Below are 22,512 nucleotides of genomic sequence, written 5' to 3'. Positions count from 1 at the left end.
TTTTTTCGCAATTTTTCTCAACTTGTTATGCCCTTCTCTCCGTAAACTGATATTCCCCTCATCTAGCCACCGTGCGCACTTTGCTAACTTTGCGGGCTAAAAATGTGCCCATCCCTGTCCTAAAGCATCTAAGCACACAACCGATTTTTCCAAAATAGTAACAGCTTCTTCTGCAGTCAACAATTGTGCAACAACAAGCAACAACTGAGTAGCAAAGCAATGAGTGCATATGGCTTGCATATGTTAAGGCGTATACTCGTATACACATACGTATATAGTATGGTACTTCTGATAAAGTTTCAACTATACTATCTTTAAGGTTATTTTTTCCTGCACGTGCGCCGAGTAAAGTATTGACATTTTGTGATGCATTGCAATTGCTTATGCCTTTTGCCTGACCTTTGCCGACGCAAAAGAGTTTTCCTCAGTCAAAAACGTTGCATTTTTATCAACACGATGCCAATTGTATCTGCAACTTTAAACTGCTGAAAGTTAATGGATATTTAAAAGCTGGACATTTGCTTATTTGTATGGACTCGTAAATGTAAATAAACTTGTGAAGAAATAATTTAACTTTCTTATCAAATTACTTTCTATTCTGATTTCAAACATTTCAATATTTGAAAAAACTGTAAATCTTAATTTTCGAGCATGCACAGGTTTATTAAACTGATGATGATAATTTTTCTTCAAATAATATGCTTACTATACTTAATATCTTTTAACTCCCATTGATATATCCGGAAGGTACACGGCAGGAGTTGCTATCAGATTCAATGGATCTGGGATTCTAAATGGATATGTCTCTTAGCAATCTTGACTTCATATCGGAACTTTTGTTACATAGAGTCCCAAACAAGACTCAGGCAATATATAGGAGGTTGGCGCTGAAGGAGACCACAGTGTGCTTCTTTACGGATTGGCCAAATTGTGGGGGAAGTTTGGTGGATGGATTTATTGTAGGCAATTATCCATCAGTTGCAGCCATTGAGGTAGTGGCAGGTTTACTTCTATGGAGAGCAACTTGCTTCGATAACAAAGCTAGCGAGCCTGCATTGAAAGGTTCCCTAGCCTCGCAATCAGGTGAATTGGAATACATCGGTACTACTATAGATAACTGGATGTCGCGAAAACTTGACTAGTGCTGGGATATGATTAATTATTCCGTTGTTGCAAAATCCTTTTGGCCCACGATCGAACGAAAAAGGTCGAATGAGCTCTTTGCAGTCAGTCTTTCTGGTTGCGGCGGTTCTGGCTGGCCATTGCCCTATCGGCATATACTTTTTTAGGTTGAAAATCTTACCGGTAATTAGCTAAACTTAACAAAATGATGGGCGAATCGCGCTTCTCAGGCTCTTCTGACATATCACTAGCGTCATAATCAATAATATTCTCTAAACTGCCAGTGTTCGCCACTAATTTCGAAGGAGAAGACTCTGACAGTCATATGTGTTCAGTAGGCAAGCGGCAGTAAACTAACACCAGAATCTCCATCACCGCTAACCAACGACTAGAAGCTGTTAAGACAAATTGTGGTAATTAAAACAAATTTTAGTATTTTACTTTTTCGATTTATTTGTATTATTTGCATTGGCTGTTTTGGTACTGCTACTAATACTCGTATTTGACGTTTTTGTAATTTTCACTACCCTCGTTGTTTTCGTTATCGCTATCGTCGTTTTGGCGCGCATCGTTCGCATTCTGCTTTGCTCAAAAGCAATTATGCTCCCCGATTTTATTGTTGGAATTTCGGGGAAATTTATATGAGTCATTTTGGTGCTTGTGACGTTAATAATGCGCCGAAAAGTATGTATTTTAAACTAAGTATTTGCCATTGCTGCAATATTTAACGCGTTGTTTGGCGTTTGGGCGTTACTTTTATTATAGTCGTAACTGTAACAATTATGCCAATTTGTGAACATCCATTGAGTGTAATTTATGGTACAGGTTTTATTTTCGAATATCTGAAAAATAATACATAAATAAAAGGATTATAACAATTACTATCAATTATGTAAACTTTATGCAATAGCTAAATTCATTACATTATTAATTATATAATAATTGCTTCTATTAAGAATTCATTTGAAATTTTTTAAATTTTTTAGAAATGTTAAAATTAATAAGCGCTAACTGCTTTCACTTTTCTGCCACTTTGAATAATAACACTGTGGAATATTTTTGGGACTATTGTCTGGGGGGTGAGAAATTCCAAGTCAGCGTGATGGTACTAGGTCAGTATAGTAAAACCCTCAAAGGGTTTGGCGTTCGTATGTGCCAGTTTTTTTTATGACCTTTTAAATTGTTTCCTTATCTTGATGTTTTTTCGCGAACCACTTGTCCGATTTTGACGAAACAAATTTAGAAAAATTAGGAATTACAATTTCTATTTATTTTTATTAAAAAAATTAAAAAAAAACTACATAAACTACTAAAAAAAATATAGTAAACATTTTTATAATTTTTTATTTTTATTTTTATTTTTATTTTATTTTTTTATTTTTATTTATTTTAATAAATATTGCCTAAAAAAAAAATTTATAAAAAAGGCGTATAAATTCTTTCACTGAGTAAAATAAGCAGAAAATCAGTAAAAAAATAGCCAGTAGTATGCAGAAACATTTAAGAAACTTTTGTTTTTCAGATAAAGCTAAGCAAGGTTATGTTTAACAAGCAAGGAGGGGATAAGTTCGGTGGTAAGCGAACATTTTATACTGTTGCAAAGTAAAGTGATACAAGGGATCGCATATATTTAAGGAAGAATGACATTCAGTATTTACTTTCACAGAAAAGACAATGCACTACAATTCAAAGAACTAAAGCTAAGAATACTATTTCTGAATTTCTGATGTTTCTAACATATTGACCAATATATGCGCTACAAAGTCAACCGAAAGTTCGAAATTAGCATATACGAGTATGTGTATGTGGGGGCTAAGAAAGCTAGTTGAATATTCAAATGCATCTTATATAGTTTAATTCATTAAATTTTCTTAATATTAAGCTTAACAAAGTTGTATACTCCTCTAGTTTAAATTTTGATTATCACCCTCTAAGTTAAGTGGCTTTTCTGGTTGCAAAGATAAAACGATTAACTTGAGTTCAATAAAAGCTATTATAATCCAGCGAAACACTAGATTCCAATTTCATTGAAAACTAAAGAAATAAGTGAAAATTTTGGTCACTATTTGTCTAACTTCAGTATAGTAGTAGCATCACCAAGGCCATTATGTTCAACCCTTTTATTTGCATGCTATTTGTGGTGTCGTTTTTTGTTGATTTCATTGTTTGTCAAAATGATTTTAAAATAACAGCAAAACGACAACGACTTTCCTCTTTCGTTTCTCCACTTCATCATTTTACACTTTTGTCGTTTCCAAGTTTAAAGGGCAATCGCAGCTTTGGGTTTCTTAGCTATTGCCTTGTTTCACATTCAGTTGCCTGTCAATCGGTCTATTCAATGAGATAGCAATGCAGCGAATTTACATTACATTTGTGACGATGAAGTGGGCGATGACGAATTTAGGTAGCTTTTACAGTAGAACTGATAATACTAGAAGTTGAAGCAAACATATCAAAGGACTATGACTAGGTATTTATAGCAATAGAACTGGAGACAGGAGCTTTTCTAATCTAGAGAGCAAGCCTCAGTTCATCTTGCATAACAAAGTAGGGAGGAAATGAAACCAGTCAACATTTAGCGGTTTAATTCATTAAGATCAAAAGTATGAATTGTTTTTATAAAGGCTAATGTTATGCTTTAGAAGTTCGTTTTTTTATCTTTCGAAATTTTTTGTATCTGCTCAAGTGTGCTTTCTAGCTATGCAGATAATACAATGTCGACTGTTTTAGAGGTTTTATCATACAGGCTTTGAAGAAATTAAAATAAAGGAGATCGATACCACTTACTCTTACCATTTCTAATGCGTATTCAATAAAAAGGGAAAGGAATGTCAAGATAGTAAATTCTAGTTCAATAATTCTACAAGAACAAAGTTGAAACCAGTACAAGTTTTGATTGTGTTTAGCTGCCAATGCGGTCGATTTGCTGTCAACAGATACATAAAAGGAGCAGGTAGCGAATTTTATGCTATTCGAGCAACTTCCAGAAAAAATTAATCAAATGTATCAACGGCACGGTACTCAATTGGCGTGTGACATGCGGTTTTGTCCATGCCAATATTGCTTGTGAATTATCTTTGGGTTTGTGCCTTCCAATGTATGTTAATTCTTTCAGTCGTGTGATTTTTACGTTTTTTTGGGTGCGTAAAATTATGACAAAATGAAGGTGTCTAAAACTAGCATGCTATCATATTATCACCTTAAAGATATCCAAAGTTTATAAAGTTGAATTTTTAAAAATTATTTAACTAAATATTTCTATTGAAATGATATTATTGTTAATTTTATGTAAAACACAACTAGAGTCAGTTGATGAAGACACTTGTTTTGTTAAGCATTTAAGATTTTGTTTACAAAATACATGTATGAATTAAATGGTAGCCTTGCGAGAAGAATGCTATGACGGTAGGTAGCAGCATTTTCGCTAATAAAAATTTTACTTTTATCAAATAAGTATAGGATAAGAAATAGCAACGGTTATTGAATTAGAGTGCAAGTTAACAGCCATACGACCAACGGCTTGTCGGTATCGCTATCATATCACATAAGTTAATTATATAATAACAACAAATTTTTTAAATAAACTATATAGAAGATATTTTAACTAATACCTACAAAAATTTAATAAAATAACATTAATGTTTTTATATATATCTTTTTACACATCCTTTTTATGAGCTCATCGCAATTAAAAGCAAGAAAAAAGTAAAGTAAATGTTAATTTCGGCTGCACCGAGGAGTTTGTGAACTAGTGAAGTCTTTGCAGTGAATAGTCTTCTTCTGTATTCGCGTTATTCTCATTTTACATGCAGAGTTGTTCTTAAATATACAAGATATATCTTACATGTAGCTTAATATCAACCAAACATGTAAGGTACCTGGTGAAGTAGCGAAGTAGTGTGACAATACGCACCAAAGGTATATGTGTAAGCCTTATATATCTCGTACAAAAACAGGCTGACATTATACACTTACTAAGTTGAATATAAGCGCTCATTACTGGCAAAAGCTTTGCTGTTACAGTTTACAAAACTAATAACAGCTATTTTCATTATATTCATTATCTATGTCATTATCTAAAGTAACTGCTCATTAAGACACTTGGACTAGAGCGCTATTCCATCGGTAAATATTACATTCATTATGGCTTTATTATTCTTACGTATACGCAATGTTATGTATAATAATTGTAAAGATTTTATGTGCAAATAATTTTATCGCTGGATTGTATTCGAACATTTAGAGGTTTCACAAAGTCTCATTAAGTTACAAGTTATAACTAACCAAAAACATAGCGTTGAATATTTTTATTCCGTAAAGGTTGTATGTATTAAAACAACAAATTTTTTAAACAATCATAAAAATTTATAATTTTGAGATTTCACGATGTGCTAAAACAAGTTGTGAGGCTCCTAGTTATATTTGTAAATAACCATATCCTTAGAAGATAATTTTTGTCCTTTCTGCTTTTAATGCGGAAGAAAAATTATTTAAAATTTTCAAAATAGAATATTTTAGCTGAAAAATAATCAGCTTTCAAGCATGTGTAATCATGGCAAATTAAATTCGGCATACTTTCCTTTTATGAAAAGCTCATTCGCCCCAGCGTAAAAAAAACCTCAACCAATGCTGGAAAAATATAGTACGAAAATAAATATAAGAAGTGCAATGTTGTGTAATTACTTGCGCTTTTGGGTTTTAATAAAATTGTGGTAGCAATTAAAACCGTGTAATTTTTTTTGCAAATATAGCGTTACGTCTAGCCAATTTCATCAGCAATGTTGCTCATACGCACCGGACACCGCAATTACAACGCGTATACTCGCGCAACCTTTGCCTGTAAATATGCATACATACCGTTATTAGAGTGTGTATACGAATGCAGCTCTTCTCGGCCCTATTTGAGGCTATTAAAGCGCATTCCCTCGCTGTACCTATTAGCAGTAGCGATTTGAATTTCCACGCATGTTATTCTAATCAAATTAGCATTTTGCCGCCAAAGCTTGAACTCTATTTTCCAATTCACAAAACATTACTCGACTGCATATACTAGAATAGTTTAAAGCCAATACACATATGTGTGCTGTTGCGTTGAGCTCTCCCGTTTGTTGTCAATTAAATATGTTGGTTTCCGTCCTTTGCATTTAAAAATTATGCAATATAAATAGCAACAGTTTTGATTGCACACATTATACATATTTCATTCCGGTTGATTGTAGAGAATAAATAAAACTTTTATGTATATAGAATGTATGTATGTAGAGCCAAACCGAAAAAGTTAATATTATGCTATTTAAACAGAGAACTCATAGTCCACATTTAATAATGAATTGGCAAATAAGTAAAATGTTGTAATTTTAGTTTATAATTTTTGTGTTGACACAATATTTTACATTAAAATTTATAAATTAAATCGGTTAACAAATTAATTATAATATTAAGATTTTTATTAAAATGGTTACATTTTTAAGAAGCCTGTGTTTCTTTTTTAGAGCATTTGTGACTTAATATACTACATTGCTTAATTTCACTTCAAAATAACCAGTGCGGTTTAGTAAACGATTGTCTTTCTGAGGTACCTAAAATGCATTCGGCGATTTTTGCAGTGTGTGAAATTATCAACCAAAAGTTCTACTAAATTTTGTTTGCGGAGTAAAATTTCTGGTGTTGGAATGCTCAGAATGTTGGAAAAGGTCTTCGGTGATAATGGTTTGTCGCGAGAAAAAGTTTTTGATTACTAAAAATTATTCAAAGAGGGTTAAGAGCGCGTTGGCGCCGTACCACGTCCAGAATGGCCATCCACATTAACTGATGATCAACACGTCATTAAAATAAAGGAATTGGTGCCTGAGGATCGAAGATTAACAGTCAGAGATTGGAATATTAAAAGGAACAGTGAACATCATTTTGAAAGATCAGTTGAACATAAGGAGATAGGATTGTTTCAAAAATCACTAAACTTTTTCGAAAAACAGCAATCCGTTATTTCCGTATTTCTGACCACCAGGACGTCATGCAACGTATGATTTCTGGCAATGAGTCTTGAATCTATGCTTATTAACCGGAAGCAGACTATCTAACGGCCAAATATCGTGGCGAAAGTGAGCTGAATCCGAAAAAATCACGTCAAAACAGGTCAAAAATCACGGTTACGTTGACAATTTTCTTCAATTATCGAGGTGCGCTGCACCTTGAAATCCAAACATTCCATTCCAAACGGCCAAACATTTACCTTAACAACTCTATGATGATTAGCAGAAGCATATTGGGGCCAAGTGGAACTACTTCGAGGGGAACGACATAGATTTTGTCGATTACTCGACCGTCTTTGAAGGCTTTGTACCACTCGTAACATACATATTTGGCATAGTAATTAACTGTTAACTCATTTGTTATTACTTTTTGCTTGAGTCCAGCTTGCTGATGTTATACATATTATATTTTCTGTCTTACGATAACAATTTTTTCAAGCGATAAATTTGTAAGGGATAAGACTCTGCAAGCGTGGTTACTGTTGTCAACGTCAACAAGGAAATTACCAATAACAGATACTTGGGCTATATGACAGTGTATTAAAGATAAACATTCAATTACATTACTTTTCTAAACATCTTTAAAATCTTTTGAATGCTTTGCTTGTACCGAGATTAACTGTGCTCTTATTTGCATACCTTTTATGTAAAAGTATGTATAAATCAAGACTGAAAAAAAAAATCAAGAGATTACATTTAATGTTAACCATATACAAAATGAAGCATTAAATACAAATGGCAATATATGATGTATTTGTAAATTCGTTGTGTTCGATAGTAGAGAAGTGAGTTACTATCAATCAAGATATCTGGCTAAATCTGAACTAATTTCTGGAAAAAAATTTCTTAAAACATTCTCTTGAATGCATATGATTGTATAATGTTAAACAGTTATTGCTTAAACCCAAAATATGTGTTTCCTTATATATATTTTATACTCAACTTTCTCAGCCAATAGATTCGTAGATGCGTCATCCAGAATATCCTCGAAAAACTCTTCACGATTTTTCATCTCTACGGCAGTTGAGACAAGAAAGAAACAATAAATTGAAACCAGTCAAGTCATGAAAAACAATAACGATGGATTCAAATAACATCGTCTCCATAAGAACATCGGACAAATTATGCAAATACATCATACGTGGAAGAAATGAGACCGCATTGTTAGGATTGGTAGGAGCGTAATTAGGTGTTACACGCGCTTAGGAATCAAGTGGATATGGGATCAATGAATGAAAATAAAGAAAATATGGGAGAAAGGAAAATAGTACAATTAGTGGACACCATCATTATATGTATGTACTTGTATGTAAATCTAACTTGTGTGCAAGACAATGGTGAACGCTCTAATTTTTTCCTTGTTAATGATGGGCTTTTTTTCTGACAAAAAATTGATACATTTATGTTTATCAAGCTTTTAAGTGCTTTATTTCGCATTTCTTAACTTTCAAACAAGTCTATAATATTTAATTTATTTTTTTTTTAATTATATACAGTGTTCAACCAACTTTCAACTTATTTAAATTATTTATTTATTATTCTATTTGCAATGCGTTTAAGCTATAAAAAATACTTTTATAATAGCCACAAACACGCTACCTAAATATCTTATAAAATTTCTTAAATTTGCATTAAACAGCAAAAACGGGCTTCGGAATGTAGCTACAATATGCGCAAATATATATAAACACCAGTATACTGCAAAAACAACTAACGCAGCTTTTCATTCAGGATAAGCTGTACCCCCGGCAAATCTTTTCTACAAGCAAGTTCAAGTCATTCCCAAACAAAAGCCAATGAAAAACGTATGTTTATATGTGTGTGCAAAACAGGATATTTGTGCCGAGTCATAACACAAACGACCAGACCACATCACAAATGGTCTACAAGAATGCCAGACATGCTAACCGAAGAAGGTCAAAGTTAAACTGTTTGCGAATCAAAAAGCCTTGAACTTTCTTTTCACATATATTTTATGGAGTAAATGATTTTGTCATGCATTCTAGTTGAAGAAGATATGAAAAATAACCAATTATTGTTACAAACATATGTATATTTAGCTTAGTATATACACACTCTTGTACTATGCTTATCACTCTCCATGAAGTACCAACACGCAACAAGTGGCTGTTGAAGAACTTAAAGTAATTGCCCATGACATTTTATGCGACAGAATTTATTCCAGTATTGAGCGTTGAACTGTTGAGAATACGAGCGGATGAATACATTTATGTGCTTAACACAGATAACCTATAAATATAAATTGATATGATTGCAAGCGAAAAAATAAATAACAAAAGAGAGCCTAAAACTAATCGAAATAGATGTTGCGTTATGTATATACAAATGATCAGGATGAAAAAACGAGTTCAAATTCAAGTGATTGTCTGTGTGTCTGTCCGTTCTTCTAGCCGTGCATCCTGTAACTTGACTAAAAATTAAGATATCCTGATAAAATTTAGTAGACGTAATCGCTGGAAAACAATAAGAACGAACTCGTAGATGAGTGTAATCTGACCACTGTCACTCCCACAAAACGCCATTAAATTAAATTTTTAAAATGGCATAACTAAATAAACTCTGAATTAAGATATAAAACTGTAACTTGGCACAGGAGATCGAATTAGCAAGGAACATCTGTGAACGAAAAAGTTTGAAGAAATGGATGTGGCATCGCCCCCTAGCTTTAATGTGCATATTTTCTAAACCACTTCAGGTACAATATCCGAATCGCTCAGGACAAATCACTGAAACCCTCCAACCAACAATGGAAAAACGGATGACATAGGGTTATAACTCCGTCCAATACCTATGTATATGACGACTCCGTTAAGGTCTACTGAAAGAGCGATAAATAAAAAAAAATACTTCAGAGACACTAAATTCTATTCCTGAGTGATATCAAAGGCTTTTATAGGAGCAAATTTGACATTTTAATGAAAACCCAATTTAGAGTCTATATGATTTTCTCATTTTCCAATATATAAATCAAAATTCGAGCTAACAGTAAACCACTTTATTATCAAAAATTGTTTAAATCGGATGAAAAATATTCAATTCTCCAGATACTGAATATGTGGATCGAAATTCCAATTGCGAATATTTATCGAATAGATCAGTCAATCTGTGAGATATATTATAGACATTTCTTTAGTTTAAGATTTTCGAACTTTCAGTTGACTTTATACCGCATATATCGCAAATGTATAAATTATTATTATTATAAATTGAAAAGGTAATTAAATACAATTACAATTAATATATATATATGGCACTAGCGGTTAAGCCATCAGCTTAATGTATAAATTAATTAAGGGTATAAGTGACAAAATTAAGGTTGCGTGCTTTTCTGTGCATCCTTGTCCCCAAAATGGATAAAATTGGTTTTGATCCTGCATATTGTAAGAGTATGAAATGTTAGGTTACACTCGAACTTAGCCTTTCCTTCCTTGGTTTTAAACTCGGTTTTCTCCAAAAAAAAAAATTTTTTCGTATTTCTTTTAACGATAGCTCGAAGACAAATGAAGTGATCATCACAGTTTATTCCGGATATGCTTTGGTTCTGTCAAAAATCGGATTTTGTCAGGCCAAAAACCACAAAAAATTTGGGATATAAAATTCAAACTTTGTTGTCATTGAAGAAAAATAACTTCTAGTTTAAGAAGAATTATTTAGTTTTCGGTTCAATCCCCGGAGAATGCCGGAATTTCTGTAGCAGTGGCGTACGCTTGTTTTAGCTATGTCGGAGATCTCGCATAACTCAAAAAGTATTTAATTTTTTTTCGGCATGGTTAAAGGGATAAAAATCGGAATCGAAGACGATCCTGAAGGGCTATACTGGAAAAAGACTAATTCGATTATTTCAAGAAGTGGAAAAAATGATAAAAGTGAGTTCTTTATAAATGGATTACATTTAAGGAACAAAATTCGTTTTGGAAGAATAAATTCGTAGTAACACAATTTTATAACTAAAGTCAACTTTACTTTTTGATCGCAGTAATATGTACATTTTCATTACCATGTGATATCTGGCACATCCAAAATAATTTTCCACTCGCAAAATGCAATGAAAAACTTTTGATAACGCTTCAAATATTTTCGATAAAACTTCAAATGAACTGAGTTTTTCAGCATTTGCGCCGAGTAACGTTTTGACATTTAGTGGCGCATTGCAAGACTAATGCATTTGTTTGACCTTTGTCCGCGCAAGAGAGTTTTTTTCAGCCAAAATCGTCGCTATTTTTATCAGCACGGCGCCAAATGTGTGTCGTGTCCGAAGGCGGATCTCCACGGGGGGGGCTGAAACTGCGGAGAGCTCCTTCACCAAAATTTAAAGTTATACATTAATTCCATCATAAGTGACACTCCAAGAAGAAAAAGACTTTGAGTTGGAGGTACAAAATTATAAAGGTTCCCCCCCCCAAAAGCTCTACTCTGGATCCGCCCCCTGGTCGTGTCTGCGCAGCAACTTTGAAAGCTGTTGACAGTTAATGTATGTTTAATATACGAGTATAAAGCTGAGACGTTGGCTCGTTAAGTCGTTCCGTAAATGTGGACAAAATGTTTGCGACACTTTGAATGGGAATAATTTAGTTTCTCCAAAAAAAAGTGTCTTTCTAGTCTGATGTTAAATTGGGAGACTTAAATATTAATATATATCTTCCAGTTATGATATTTCTTCTCGTGGAATTACTGGAAAATCTCTGTGCATAAATAATTCTCGATGTAATTGTTTACAAAATTTCATACATATTCACTGGTCCAAAGCAGTATATAAATTAATTTTTAAAATTTTGGAGTATTTTGAATACAAGTTTGATTTTAAATTATTTTCACTAAATTTTATGTGCGTTATTTTGATAACATATGCAGGGACCATTCGACTAGACACTTTGCCAGACCAGCGAATATACTGTGGAACATTTGTAAAACAAAATCATAAGTAAATTTTAAACTTATTTAACCAAAGTTTTGTACATTTTCGCACACGCGCTCACAAAAGGCTAAAACATAGGTTGTCAAAAAAGTCTTGCGGTATTTTCGCTAGTTGGCGCTGAAAGCGCGTAGTTCTAGTTTTTATTCGTCGCATGCGGGTCATGCTATACCTTTTTGGAAAGCTCATTTCACGCGCTAATACGTGTTTGATTGTTTGTCGTTTCTTTAAGTCGTTCGCCCCACCCCCCTTATAGCGTCGCAAACTTCGAGCAAAATAAAGAGATAATACGGCAATATTTTACAGTACTAACTACGATAAAGGCAAAAAAAATGCATCTCAAGCCGCCAATAAAATTTGTGCAGTTTATGGACCCGATAACAGTTCCATTTCCACCGCACACGATGGTTTCAAAGCGTTTTCGTTCTGGTGTAGAGGTGGTCGAAGATGCGCCACGCTCCGAATGCCTGCGATGAAATCGCTGAATTGGTCGAAAGAGACCGGCATAGTAGCAGCCGCGTATCATTGGTCAAGAGCTGGGCCTAAGTCATCAAAAATTCATTGTCAATTTCAAAAAAAAACAAAAATTTCAATAAAATTCAAGTAAATTCCGCGGTGTAAGCGTCAACCTATTTTTGACACACCGACATACTATTGGCCAGGAATAAATATTTCTTAAATTTCAATTTATATACATTGACCGATATTTTCGGTAAAAAATCAACTTAAAGTAATGGGGTACACTTTATTTGGTACCTAGGGTTATTTAACAGTTTTGTCTCGATTTGATTAAACATTGGCACATCTCAAAAGAAAAGATTTCGCTCATTTTTTACACTGTAAATATAATTATTTCAGGGGAATTTCCTCGTACCAAATTAGGTGGATATTATTTGGACGAGTTCCTCGAGATATATGTTTTTTTAACCTAAAAGTGAGTGATGCCTACGCTCAACGTTCAATTTTGGTTTGTGCTTTGTGGACTATTATCAATCACAATTGTTATTAACGTATTAACGTTACCGGTTTCCGGAGAAATCTGTACATTATTAAATAGCAAATTAAACTGAGTTTAAATCAAGTGACAAGTATCAAGTTAAAAATTTCCAAATCCCAAAAAGGGTTGGTCTGATTAAAACAACACGTCTAAAAAAACATGTTTAAGTTCGTTAAATAAGTTACTTCAAAATCAAAAGATCTGCAGCAGTTTTTATTTTGGTTCACTCTACGTTTTTGCTTATAAACTTATAAGCATATAGTATCCATTATGGACGTGAGCATATGTAAGCATTCAAATCACTAACCTGAGACATCATTTCATAAATGCATAAATATACACATTATAAATTATGAAAATGAAATTAATACAGTTTAGTTGAAGGCATGTGACTACAATGAACATGTGGGTACATACATATGTATATGCGCATTTGTCATTACGTTTTTGCTTTCCTCCCTGTCGAAATTAGAAAAATATGTTTGGGCAATCAAGATAATACAACCACGTTACATAAAAGGAGGAAAACCACAAATAAGGGGTCACGAAATGAACATTTCGGTATAGACTAGAATTGCGGAACAGTTGGCAATAGATAATGAACAAAGTTCAAACAAAAAGCGGCAAAAGCCAAACAATGACTAGAAAGAGCAAATGAAAGTGAGAATGATTTGGTAATATGCTGACACAAAGGTATTTATTTAATACTGAAAAAAGTTTTTGTACTACTAAACAGAAGCATTTGGCGATAAATGAGTGATAAACATGTTCACAGATATTTTAATAAATACTCGGGAAAAAAAATTAGCGCACAATAGGCTGAAAGGTGAAACAAAAACATCGATGATAACATGCGAGTATAACAAGATGGTACGATATGTCCTTGTGCTGTTGTTTACCTTTTCATTGTCGGTTGAACGGCTGATAATACTCGATCTAAGGTTAGAAGTTAAACGTATTAGAGAAGAACGGGATTAAGCAAGATGAAACACGTGCGAAAGTGAACCACTCAAAAGCGTAATAGGCGGGCAATAAAAATGCTGCGGAAAAGGAAATATGAAAACAAGATTCCTTCATAAAGGTAAAATGACAGGAAATAGAGAGAATATAAATATTTTTTATAGATTTTAGAAAACGCAAAGCATGAAACTAAGTGTGTACTAACAAGAAAAAACGTTAACTTCGGCTGCATCGAAGCTAATATACCCTTCACAGGTGCATATATTTTAGTAACTATGTGTTTACTTTGTATGGAAGCTATATGCTATAGTTAACCGATCTGAACAACTTGATTCCGATCGTTCAGTTTGCATGGCATCTATATGTTATATGTGTTCCCGATATCGGCAGTTCAAAACGATATCTTAACAGATAAGGAAGGGCTAAGTTCGTGTGTCCCCACCGAACATTTTATACTCTCGCATGATAAAGTGATAATCGAGATTTCATTATCCGTCATTTACATATTTTTTTTATTTTGCTGTAAAATTAATTAGAATTAAATTCTGAGAGATTTACCGATATTTTCGGTGAAAAATTAGGTTAGGTTAGGTTAGGTTAGGCACTGAGTTCTTCGTGTTCGATATAAGGGACCTTGAAAAGTTATATATATGTATGTGTAAAGTTTTATTCCGCTATCATCGTTTGTTTCCTAATGTGTATATTATAAAGAGAGAGGCATCAGATGGAATTCAAAATAGCGTTATATTGGAAGAAAGCGTTGGTTGGGAAACCGATTCAACCCATATTTCGTAACATGTCATCAGGGTGTTAAGGAAATATTATATACCAAATTTCATTGAAATCGGTCGAGTAGTTCCTGAGATATGGTTTTTTTGGTCCATAAGTGGCGACGCCACGCCCATTTTCAATTTAAAAAAAAGCCTGGCCTGGGTGCAGCTTCCTTCTGCCATTTCTTCCGTAAAATTTTGTGTTTCTGACGTTTTTTGTTAGTCGGTTAACGCACTTTTAGTGATTTTCAACATAACATTTGTATGGGAGGTGGGCGTGGTTATCATCCGATTTCTTCCATTTTCGAACTGTATATGGAGATGTCTGAAGGAAACGATTCTGTAGAGTTTGGTTGACATAGCTATAGTAGTTTTCCGAAATATGTACAAAAATCGTTTTAGGGGGCGGGGCCACGCCCACTTTTCCAAAAAAATTACGTCCAAATATGCCCCTCCCTAATGTGATCCTTTGTGGCCAAATTTCATTTTAATATCTTTATTTCTGGGCCTAGTTATGACACTTTATATGCTTTCGGGTTTTCGCCATTTTGTGGGGCGTGGCAGTGGGCCGATTTTGTCCATCTTCGAACTTAACCTTCTTATGGAGGCAAGAAATACGTGTTCCAAGTTTCAATCATGATATCTCAATTTTTACTCAAGTTACAGCTTGCACGGACGGACGGACAGACAGAGACATCCGGATTTCAACTTTTGTGATTACTTCATCGCACTCTATCACTGATCACTTTGGTATATATATATACCCTATATCTGACTCTTTTAGTTTTTAGGACTTACAAACAACCGTTATGTGAACAAAACTATAATACTCTCTTTAGCAACTTTGTTTGCGAGAGTATAAAAACTGAAGGACTAGTTCGTATATATAAAGACAGACAGACGGACGGACGGACAGACAGACAAACGCACATGGCTAAATCGACTCAGCTCAACATTCTGATCATTTATATATTTATATAAACTTTATAGGGTCTCCGACGCTTCTTACTGGGTGTTACAAACTTCGTGACAAACTTAATGTACTTTGTTCAGGGTATAAAAATGTTTTTGTCTGGGAAAGTACAATTTCGCCAGCAAAGAAAAAGCGTAACCTAATTGTGTTTGTGATTGAAACAAAAATGCTGCCTCCATATTTGAACAACCGGTGTGGTCCATTCGTTTCAGTACTTTCATTGATTGTTGATTAAAGACAGGTAAATAAACTAAGAAGAAAAGGAAAAAAATAAGATACCATTGGTTGTTTAAGGTGAGAAAAATACTTAACAGCTAGGTTTCAGGTTACTTATATCCTCATCATAGTCGCAGCTGTTTTTGCGTTGTGCAATTGGCTGCTTTGCACTTTGCTTCAGAAAGTTTGCAAGTGAAAAACGTTAGAACTGTTAGTTTAAAATCTAAAAGTTCATCCATAAAGTAAAGAGACTACTGTTAGCACCTACATATTATATTCACTAAATTAGCTGCTTCACCTTGTTAGATTTTCGGCAAGAGATACCTGTTGATACCAGAAATGTTGCTTATACGCCATGTTATAATATTTACATTATATACTGAAGCCATAACTTTTAATACAAAATTATACTCATACTTAATGATTTATATTTTCTTCTGTATAATGCTAATACGAATGCGACTTTGTCAGCAACATTTGGAGCATTTTAAAAAGGATAAAGTGGATTTTCTTTTGTTTTGTTTTTCATTACTATGGGGAAGACTTGGGTCTATTACCATGAGCCTGAATCAAAACTAGACGCTAAAGAGTGAACACACAGCTTCGAAACGAGTTCCTGTCCGGAAATCGGCACCACTTTTTTGGGATGCGAAAGGAATTTTGTTTGTGTATTACTTGCAACCTGGTAAAAAAATAAAAAAAATTGTGAAAAATGAAGATTTGAGAAGAAAAAAATCCTTTTTCATCAGGACAATGCACCGTGTGACAAGAGCATTTTGACAATGGCTAAGTCCGAATTGTTGGAGCATTCACCGTATTCACCAGATTTGACCACCAGCGACTTCAATTTGTTTCCAAAACTCAAAAAATTTATGCGTGACAAGCTTTTATCATCAAATGAAGAGGGTCTCACTTCTGGGATGTGATGCACAGATTGAAGGATCGTTGGAGCAGTGTAGTAAATCTTCAGGGAGGTTATACTGAATAATAAAGTGTATTTTGAAACATAAAATTGTATTTTTCTTATCAAACGACAAAACCTATTGAGCAACCTGGTATGTAGTTCGTTGTTAAAGTGCTGGAGAGAAGACTTTATTAGTAATGCACTTACTAAGTTAATTTGAAAAAAATAATTGAAGATGCTTTAGGTTCGAGTGCAACCGAAATTGTATATTCTTGCAAAAAAAAAACAGGGATATATTTTAAGGTGTAGAACGAATCATATAGAATAAAGTCAGACGGATATTCGAAAATCCTGATATTAGTTATATAGGGACTTGGCCAGGTTTTCGCGCAAATATAGGAAATAGCCTAAGGAAGTATAGATACGATTCAGCCCATTTGACATACAGACATACCATTATAAGAGAGTGAAGGATTATACCTTAATTGCAGATATATGTATATACTCATATCACACACTTATCGACATTTTCGATCAAAAGTCAACTATAGGTACCGGGGTATAAATATTCGGTAACTTGAACAGTTTTAATTGGATTTAAACAACTTTTCGTTAAGATTGCACATACTAAAGACATTATTCGTGCAAAACTTCATCCAGTTATATTAATTGCTTCTTGATTTGGGTACTGGAGAGTAAAAAAATCAAGTGGAATTTAAAATTTTGCTAAATGGGAATTAGGCGTGTTTGTAATCCGATTTCATCCATTTTTACACTAGGATTTAAAAATGTAAAAAGAATATTACGCACTAAATTATTAAAATCAGTTAATCGAGTCCCGAGATAAGGGATTTCACCAAAAAGTGGGCGGTACCACGCCTATTGTCAAATTTTCACAGTATCTCCCATAATTAGTTAGTTATTAATTTATCGCACTTTTAGTAGCTTATAACAGTACCGTTATATGGAGACAGAGTGGGTTTATTCTCCGATTTCATCCATTTTCACACTAAAGATAGATGTTATGGTGGATTTGTGGGTGTGACAGTGCTCCGATTACGCCTATCTACGTACTCGATTTTTTTAACCCACATACCAAGTTTAATCGAGATATCTCAGTTTTTACTTAAGCTACGACTTGCACGGACAAACGGACAGGCAGACAGTCAACCGGATTTTAATTTTCCTCCTCATCCTGATAATATACATATATACACATAACCCTATATCTATCTCGTTTACTTTTAGGTGATACGTACAAATGTTTGGTGAACAAAACTAAAATACTTTGTAGCAACAGGTTGTAAAAGTATAAGAACCGTAGGTATAAGTTAATAAGTTAAACTTTGCCACTTCAACATTTTATTATGCAGTTCGACAGTTTTCTCCTCGGTTATAAATTTTGCAGATTGCAGATACCTATTTGGGTTACAAAACAAAAAATATCAAAACAAAACAAGCATTCAACATGCTCTTATCTCTCAATAAGAAAATATTAATATAACAAATAAGGAAGGGATAAATTCAGGTGTTTCCAGATATTTTTAATCCTGAAGCTTGCATATGCATACATATATACAAATATTTCCTTTCCTTTTCTCAGAACAGTATTTCTGTGTATCAAAAATGGGTTAAAACGGATCAATACTTCCCTTAGCACCCATGTGTCTAAAATAAAGATTGACGCTATTAATGCTCGTTCAATCGCTGTGCCTCTTAATGGTAGCGATTTTATTTCCTACGCATACTATAATATTCTAATTAAATTATCATTTCACTACCGAAGCCAAGCTAGTTTGGAATCTACAATTTTGAGCAGACAACCCTACATGTTTACATTAAAATACATGCGTGTGTTCCTGTTGTGAGCTCTGTCATTTAATGTTAATTAAATGTGTTGGTTTCCGCTCTTCGTATAAAAACTTTCAATCATGAAATTTGCATGTGTTTCAGTTGCACACATTTCATTTGCTTCCGGTTAATTTCAGTGAATTAGTAAAGTTTAAATATATAATGCTTATGAAGCAAAAAACAAATATGTTAATATCGTAATAATGAACATTATAAACCATCAAAAGTTTTTATTTATTTATGAATGGAAATGAGAAACTTTATAAATTAAAGCAATTAACAAATCAAATAAAATACTTTAATTTTTAATAAAATGGTTTATTTTCTCTACAAATTGTAAATTGTGAGGTAAGCATGGCTAAGTAAAAGTGATTATTTCGTATACAATTAAGACAACCGGGTTTTGCTCCTTATTTTTTAAACAATGAATCAATACATCAGCGTCATTTGAAGTTTCAGAAATCTGAGGCAACTATGTATGCACAGATTTTCAACAGTTGCTCGTGGCAAATTCTACTAGTCTCGCCAACTGAGACTGACAGTCAGGTCGTTATTTGTTAAACACCATATTCCATTGCGATTCTAACATGAAAGGCGAGCGCTTGAGCTGTAGGAAGTTTTTGTGTGGGAAAGTAAAAAACTTGAAGGTTTTGACTTATGGAAAAGCAACTGATGTAGCAAAGTTTTTTAGACAAACACACCTGGTTTCTTAACAACCAGGCAAGATATTTGAGGCAGACAACTCAGTTTGCGTCTTCGAAGCCACAAAGGCCTTGTGGGAAGAAACCTTTAGTTCAGAGTGGCTTTTGCAAAGATCTTTTATTAAGTGTTACCGTAGTTATTTGAATACGTTGGTATTGGCATTGATTTATAGACTTCGTCGCAGTTAATTAAGGAAAGTCATTGATTTATATGTTTATTATATTCAGTGTCAAATATTAATCGAATAAACCCGTCGCAAAAGCTTCTTTCAGCGTGTACAAGTTTGCCGACTCCGATTGGCTAAATAGTAAGCAAACTCTCTGAACTTAGCCATAACTCACCAGAACAGTTTTGCGTATTGATGATGATGGTTCAGGCAAATATTGCAATTTTCTAAAGTCGTACTGCAGCGGTGAGATGCAGCCAAACAGTCAAAAGCAGAAGTTAATGAAAAAGCAGGCTCTGACTTTAGAGATATTTGTATTGAAATTCAAAATTTTGTAAAAGTAATATACGCTACACGGTGTCTACGCCAGTAAAGAAGAAGAAGAATATACGCTATTTCACTATGTTTAACCCAAACTGCACACACATATTTTTAATTATGCCTACGATAGTGTAAAACAAAGTGAAAATGGATGATAACCCTCCCCGTATAGTCCGTATAATGGTATTTTTAAAAGCTACTAAAAGTGTGATAAATTAACAACTTAATTCGTCAAAGACATTAAACTTTACACTCGACATGGCACAAGAAGGCTTTATTGGAGCTGGTGTCAAATTCGTACCATGGGCGTGGCACAATTCACATTTAGGTGAAAACCCATATCTCCGAACCTACTCTACCGATATCAAACAAATTCGGTACATAACATTCGTCTGCTATTCCTTTATCATAGGTTTGAAGCCCCTAGACACCGGACATGAGCGCCCAGAGTCTATGTTGACGTTTTACCCAAAAAATGTGTGGGATATATAATTGAAATTCCGCGTGAATCCTTTCCTGATAATACAATGTCCGAGTTAAGTAGCTCCCACATACATCTATCATAAATTAGGATTATACAACATTTTTCTAATCCTCTTTTCTATCAACCTTTTTTCTCCGTAATTAAATTCCTACTGCAAATTTTTTTTTCGACATTATTTTTCTGATGTACATATTTGCTAATCCATTTTTGCTACCACTTCTATATGTATCAGAGTACACAACGTTCGAATTGACATTGCGACTATCTTCGCAGTAAACAAACTCGTTAAAGTTTGTTGTCCGTTGTTGACGGATATTTGTATCATAAAAACACGAAGAAAATCGTGGAAAGACGGTCGAGTATTGTGGAAATGCAAAATATACATTAAATGCACAGCGCGTACCATTGCGAGATCACAAGGAGGATTCCGCTTTGGCGTAGAAAATGGGGAGTAGAAATTTTGGAGTAGAGAAACGACTCCATTTATATATATATTGGCTAAAATGTGAGTTATCTCAATAAAAATAATATTACGTATTTAATTAATATCAGTGTATCTTTGTGCTTAAAATGAAAAAAAATCATGTCAAAACTTGACTTAGTCGCCATATAGCCAATAATAGAGCTTTTAAATATCCGCCTGATTTTACTCCACTTACTGGTATGTGAGGTACCTCATCTTAATGAAATCAAATGCTAATATAATAATATGTATGTATATGGTATTGGTCAAAATAGGCTAAATCGTTTGGGAATAATGTAGCTTAATTTTGGTTTAATTATAATCTATTCACGATTTCACAATAAAGTTAAACCCTTTCGTCACATTTCTTAATATTGCCAACATCCGAAGATATTTAGCCGACGGTGCCTTGCAAGTTGCAAAAATATAAAATGTTTTGTTGCGCCCGAACTAAGCCCTTCTTTGTTTGTTCTAATTAACTTATTTATTAATTAATTTTAGATTTATATGATCTTAATTACACTATTATTACTTTTAGAAATTTTTGAATTCCCTTGCAGATAAATTTATTCCCTAAAAGTTCATATTTCCTATAAAAATAACACTATTATTTACATTATTTTCTTTCTTCCAACCAATAACAAACTTTCACAAGTGCAAAACAGCTTCGTGCGTATACGTATGTATACCGAATTAAACTTTATTTTTCACGGTATCAAAGTTGAATGTGAAAATATTTTTGCTGTGAAAAATAATCCAGCGGCATTCGTAAAACCATACCAATACCAATTTAAGCGCGCGTTCGGTAAAAAAAAAACTATGAGCCATAATACAACCATTAACGGCGAATACGAAAGTAAAACTAAAGTAAATTGCAAAGCTCACTGATACGACATAAATGTACTGACGAAGACGTCCTATCAGGCAACCAACGAAGTACGGCACCTATTAGCAACTGCGCTGCTTAACGAAACTCGAATGTCATAAACGAAACATCAGTTTGAGCGTACGAAGTCTGAACTGTATTTACTACCATGTAGTTAGATGTGTGCGGGAACAATTTCGTTTCGGCAGCTAACCAACGGCGAATGAAATTTGTCGGAAAAACCTTTAGTAAATCCGAATCACGAAGTCAGCTCTTTGTGAGCTTACACGTTCTCACCAAATTGCAACCGCTCATTTGATTCGGTTCCTTAGAACAATAATATTTTGGTTAGTTGGAATGTTAATGTACGTTAGAGTGAATGTTATTATTTTTGTGTTCGAAAAAATGGATAACATGAAAAGGCTTTTAACATAAGTGATTATAAACTTAAAACGACTTTATATATTGTAGATAAAATTAAAGATTAATACTTAGCAATAAATACATGTATGAAGATAAATTTCGAAATGTCTATAAATATTGAGAATTAAGAGCATGAGACGGCCAACAGCTTTTAAAGAGTGAGTGAATTAAACTTTAACTGAATTTGCATAACAGTAAAGATAGCTAAAAATAGCTAAGTCTATTGAGAGAAATGCTTTAATTTTTTGATGGTTAACAGCATGAGCGTACAAAGAGTTTATAGAGATTTTTAACATAAGAGTGTTAACTTGAACCGATTTAGTATAAGAG

This window comes from Bactrocera dorsalis, chromosome 1, assembly GCF_023373825.1.
Source record: "Bactrocera dorsalis isolate Fly_Bdor chromosome 1, ASM2337382v1, whole genome shotgun sequence".
NCBI classification, from domain to species: Eukaryota; Metazoa; Arthropoda; class Insecta; order Diptera; family Tephritidae; genus Bactrocera; species Bactrocera dorsalis.
Note: the sequence above shows the minus strand (reverse complement) of the source record.